Source organism: Asparagus officinalis, chromosome 1 (assembly GCF_001876935.1).
Source record: "Asparagus officinalis chromosome 1, Aspof.V1, whole genome shotgun sequence".
NCBI lineage: Eukaryota > Viridiplantae > Streptophyta > Magnoliopsida > Asparagales > Asparagaceae > Asparagus > Asparagus officinalis.
The window spans coordinates 41,788,581-41,794,580 of NC_033794.1; positions in this window are offsets into that span (position 1 = coordinate 41,788,581).

Here is a 6,000-nt window from a genome sequence, read left to right on the forward strand (position 1 = left end):
CATAACCTATCAAACCATTTAAGATAAGCGTAGATTATCAAATTCTTCTTCTACCGATTAGTTTTCTAGTTGATTATCCTAAACATGAATATTTTAAGTGCAAGAGAATAATTTGCATAATATAAAAGAAATTAGACTAGCATCATACAATTCTAAGATTCCTATAAGAATTAATTTCACATCTTAAGAAATAAAAATAAGTAGAAAAAGAACTAATTACAAAATTAAAAAGAAAATAAAAATCTAAACTATGAACAAGAAATAAATCTAACTACAAAGAATTAAAATCTAAACTACAAAATAAATTGCAAAAATTAAATGCAAGAAAATAAATCTACTCTACAAATTAAAGTGCAAAAAGAAATAAAAAGACAAGAAAATAAATCTACACTACAAGCATGAATGTAAATCTAACTAATAAGCAATAATAAAAAAATTACTAAAATGAAATAAAAGAGGAAAATAAAAGAAATACAAACCTTCAAATTGCTCCTTATCTCCGTCCTCATCATTCAACAAAGAGGAGAAAAGACAAATTTAAAGTGGAGAAAAATTATTATTATTAATTACAACAAAAGTTATAATTTTTGGAAGGCCTTCTCAATTAAGAGTAGCCCTCCTCTCCAAATGGAGTTACAAAATTTTTCACACCTTTAACCCCTCACTCTCTACCCCTATTTATAGTAAACATCGGTGAATGAGAGTCATTAGATCAAAATCTAATCCAAAACAATTGAATTTTAGCCACTAATCTGTAACTATCTGCCAGCGTATCGATGCCAGCATCGATGTGAGCCTCTCTCCTGTTGATGTCCGCAGATTCTTTCTTTCATTGGATTTTGGGCTTGGACATTGGGCTTTGCTTGGACTTTTGGGCTTCAACATTTGGACTTTGGCATTTTCTCTTCATTTTCCATTGGGCTTTGATTTATTAAATATCTAAAATAATTCATTTGGCTTCATGGGCTTCATTTCTTCATTAAATCAAGGGCTTTTTGTTGAGAGATGAAATTCATTTGGCTTCATGGGCTTCATTTCTTCATTAAATCAAGGGCTTTTTGTTGAGAGATGAGAGTTTTAAGATTTATTCTTCATTAATTTCTTCATTAAATCAAGGGCTTTTTGTTGAGAGATGAGAGTTTTAAGATTTATTCTTCATTAACCTGTAATTTAAGATAAAAACAATTATTAGAAGTATATTTATTCATATAAAATAGATAATGAGGGTATAAAACTGTAATAAAATGTGATTATTAAATACTCCCACACCTAAACTTTTGCTAGTCCTCTAGCAAAGAAAGAAAAAGAAAATCCTAACTTACTTTCGCAGGAATCGCGGTTGTATTTAGCGCCTACAACAAGCCTTTAAACCCCTAGGTTACCCTAGTGGACGAGTTGTAGTCTCGTGAGGGTTTGTAGTGAATATGCCCACAAAATTCGGTCAACTTGCCAAGTTAAATAAGTTAGTAAATAACTAATTTTCCTTGATATATTTAGACATTCTAACTGAAGCTAGTTAATAATCAAGAAAACATTTTTATATATAACTCCAATGTAAATCTCTTAGAAAATCTTTTTTATTATATCAATACAAAACCAAGTCAAACCTTAGAGATTTAATTTAAAAGTTTTGAAAAGAACATGCTAACTTTTTGTTTTAAATAACTTTCAAGTCTCTTGATCAAAAATTATTTTTTAAAACCATATATATAAAACAACAATATATAAAAAATGGTTAGTGTTATAGATATGTATATAATTTTTTTTTTTCACTCTCTAATTCTTGGTGATTATTTTCTATTTTAATGGACTTTCTAAGTGACTATTTAACGAGTTTTGGGCCAATGAATCTTAACCCAATTGGGCTTAAGTCATTAAGTATAGAAATACTCATTGGGCTTAATTACTCAGTTAACTTAGGCTTTATAAGATAAAATCACATTGAATTTAAGAGTATTTTTTTTCTTTTTGGTGCCCATTTTTTGTACTCTTCTTTATAAGGTTAGTTTTTTTTATTTTATATATATATATATATATATATATATTTTCTTAAGAAATTTATTTGGAGTTATCATAAAAGGTGAACTTGAGTATATCACTAACTAGGAATTAGAAAATTTAAAATTTATCAATTAGATCAATTATTACTTAACTCTATTATTAATTTGGCAAGTGACAATTTTTTTTAAACTAACAAAAGATAAATGCTAAAAAAAATACAAAAAAAAAAATACTAACTAGCAAAATATAAACAAAGGCTAACTAGCTTACACCCCCATACCCAGACTTTGAAGTGTCCTAAAGGCAAATAATATCCAGAATATCACAGTTTAATAAGTACATGCCGAAATAAAAATCAGAGACTGGGTAAAATAAAAAGAGCATCCCTCACTGCTCATCTCCTGATATATCGTCATCCACATCATCAGCGACAGCTGCTGAACTCGGTCCCGCCTCATCCTCTCCTGGGAAATCATCTGGCTGAAATGGTGTGATAAAACTATGAAACTCAGGTGAAGGTCCATCTGTATCTCCATGTTCTCTCTGCCATCCTCTCGCCAAATATGTCAGGGACTCGGTGGAGTAGCTTATCTGACCATGTATCTCGTGTATATGCCGCTGCATCCTGTGCATCTGAATCTGCATCCTGTCCATACGACTCCGCACTCTGTCCATCTCCTCTCGAATGGGGTCATGTGTAGCTGGCTGGTGCTGAGGAGGCTCTCTACCTGTAGGACCGGACTGATCTCGCCCTGAAATGCTCCTCCTCACAGTCTGATCATTTAGTAACCTCTTCCCTGCTTCTAACCTATCTTCTGTGAATACTGGAACATGAAATCTATGGCAGAGTCTAGTGATGAAATAAGGGTAAATGAGCTGAGTACGTGATGTAGACTGTGACCTGACCTAATACAACACATTCTCCATTGATGCGCGCATCCATACAAATATAATCCTCGCTATATCAAACCGCTGACCAGTGGCTATCCAAAAAAGAAGGAGAATATCGTGTGGGGGTAATGACAGAGTATGCAGTGGTGGGTTTCAAATCAAAGTTCGGGAAAAGATTAAGTAATCTATATTCTGGTTTGAGATTTCCTGAACCGAAATTAGATGTAAAGATCCTCCCACACAAGGTTGCAGACATGTTGTTGTATTCTAGTGTACCAGGCTGTAATCTGGAGGCTAAGTGGAAGTAATCTGGTACATCAGTGGGTGGTTCTACAAGGTCAAGGGTAGCACGGATAGTGGAAAGATCGAAAATAACTCTAACACCCCTCACGATAGAAAAAGCTGAATATTCTCTATCTGGATCAATTTCCCATCCAGAATAGAAATCATGGACTAATGAAATGTTTCCTTTTACTAGGGGTTTAGTCATCATGCTCCTAAGACCTACTGCAGTTAACATTGTGATTGTGGATTGATATGTATGTAATGCACTCATCTGAAAACCCCTCTCAAAATGAATGTTAAGACCCACAATTCTGGCTAAAATAGTGGGTCTATCTATGTCGGTATCAGATGGATTAGAGGATGATGAACTTGCTCGGGATTTCTTTCTGGGGGGTGCATAAAACACCCCAAAATTTTTTTTTCAATTTGAAATCACTTACGCAATTGAGTGTTAAAAAATTAAGCGTTTTTGCACAAAAAGCCCTAAGAATTTTTGGGTTTGCATAAAACACCCTAATTTTTTTTCAGATTATTGTACAAGATATCCTCAAGTTCAAACCCCCAAGAAAATTTCGGATTTTGCATAACCCCCCCCCCTAATTTTTCAGATTTTTGGACAAAATCCCCAAAATTTTGGCAAATCTCTAAATTAAACCCTCAATTTGTCGAATTGATCAATTTTTATCATGAATCAATACCAAAATATGATAATAATCCAAAATTATTCATGATTTAATCACCACATCATCCATGAATTCAAAAATTGAAATTACAAGATCAAGTTTAGAAAATATACCTTGGGGAGATGAGGAAAAAAACCTAGAAATTGAAGAAACAATCCTCCAAAATGCTCTTGATCTTTGTGTGGGGGAATTAGGGTTTGAGAGGGGGGGGGGAATCGGGTTTGGGAGATGAAAGGAAGAGGAGAAGAAAGGGGTTAGGGGGCTACGGTTTTAAAAGCAGCTGGGTGGAGGCATCGATGCCGGCATCGATGCTGGCATCGATGCCTAACACGATAACTTTTGGGCCAACCGGCCCAAACACAGCTTTTTTTTTTCTTTCTATTTTTTATTATTTTTACAAATAATGTGGTTCATAGATAACCAACACCTCCTCCTCTCCGAGTGTAGAAAATTCTAAAAATGGTTTTAGACGTTGACCATTAATTTTGAAAATGTCACCATTTTTAGGATTTTCTATCTCGACAGCCCCATGCGAAAAAACTTGTTTGACAAAAAATGGACCTGTCCATCTTGATCTTAATTTTCCAGGAAAAAGATGTAATTTTGAACTGCACAATAAAACTTTCTATCCTGGAGATAATTTTTTTCGTAAAATTGATTTGTCACGAAAAATCTTGGTTTTCTCTTTGTAAAATTTTGAGTTTATGAATGCATCATTTCGAATTTCTTCCAACTCATTTATTTGGAGCAATCTGTTCTTACCTGCCGAGTCTGGGTCAAAATTTAGCTATTTTATTGCCCACATTGCTCGATGCTCCAACTCCACTGGTAGGTGGCAAGCTTTCCCGAATACCAGTCTGTATGGTGACATCCCCAAATTAGCCTTGAAAGCTGTTCTATATGCCCACAGAGCATCACATAATTTTACAGACTAATCTTTTCTGTTATGATTAACTATTTTTTCTAAGATTTGTTTGATCTGCTTGTTTGTGACCTCTGCTTGTTTGTTACCTCTACTGGTTTGGGGGTGATAAGAAGTTGACAATTTGTGTGTGATTGAATATTTCCTCATTAAAGCCTCAAAAGAATGGTTATAGAAATGTGTACTATTGTCACTGATGATCGCTCGGGGTACTCCAAACCGTGCAAAAATGTTCTCTTTCAAAAACTTGACAACAACCTTGTTGTCATTAGTTTTGCAAGCTACTGCCTCAACCCATTTTTACATGTATTCAATGGCTACTAGAATGTAAACATTTCCAAAGGAATTTTGAAATGGTCCCATGAAATCGATACCCCACAGATCAAAAAGTTCAACAGATAAGATGGGTTGTAAAGACATCATATTTCTCCTAGTGACCTTCCCTAAAAGCTGATAGTGGTTACAGGTTTTGCAATACTCGTATGAATCCTTGAAAAGAGTGGGCCAGTATAGCCCAGATTGGAGAATTTTTTTAGCTATTTTTCTGGGCCAAAGTGGCCCCCACATGCTTGCTCATGACAAAAGGATAGAACACTCCTAGTTTCTTCAGTGGGAACACACCTCCTAAAGATCTGATCAGGACAGTATTTGAACAGATATGGATCATCCCAGTAAAAGTATTTTACTTGGGAGAGAAAACGAGATCTATCCTGTTTGGACCAATGAGAAGGGATTTGGTTCATGACTATGTAGTTTACAATGTCGGCGAACCATGAAACAGATTGGATTTCTAAGAGTTGTTCATCTGGAAAGTGTTCATTGATCGCGACGGTTGATGTTGGTGTATTTGGGAGTCGAGAGAGGTGATCTGCTACGGGGTTCTCTGTTCCTCTTCTGTCAAGAATTTGAATGTCAAACTCTTGAAGTAGGAGAATCCATCTAATGAGCCGTGTTTTAGCATCCTTTTTGGTCAAAAGATACTTTAGTGTGGCATGATCTGTGAAAACTTTGGTTAAGGAACCGATGAGGTAGGACCTGAATTTTTCTAAGGCAAAGATTACAGCTAAAAACTCTTTTTCTGTGACAGAGTAATTTTGCTGGGCATCATTCAGAGTCCTACTGGCGTAGTAGATCACATGCGGTTTTCCATCAAACCGTTGTCCTAAAACAGCACAAATCGCAGAATCAGATGCATCACACATCAGTTTAAAGGGTAAG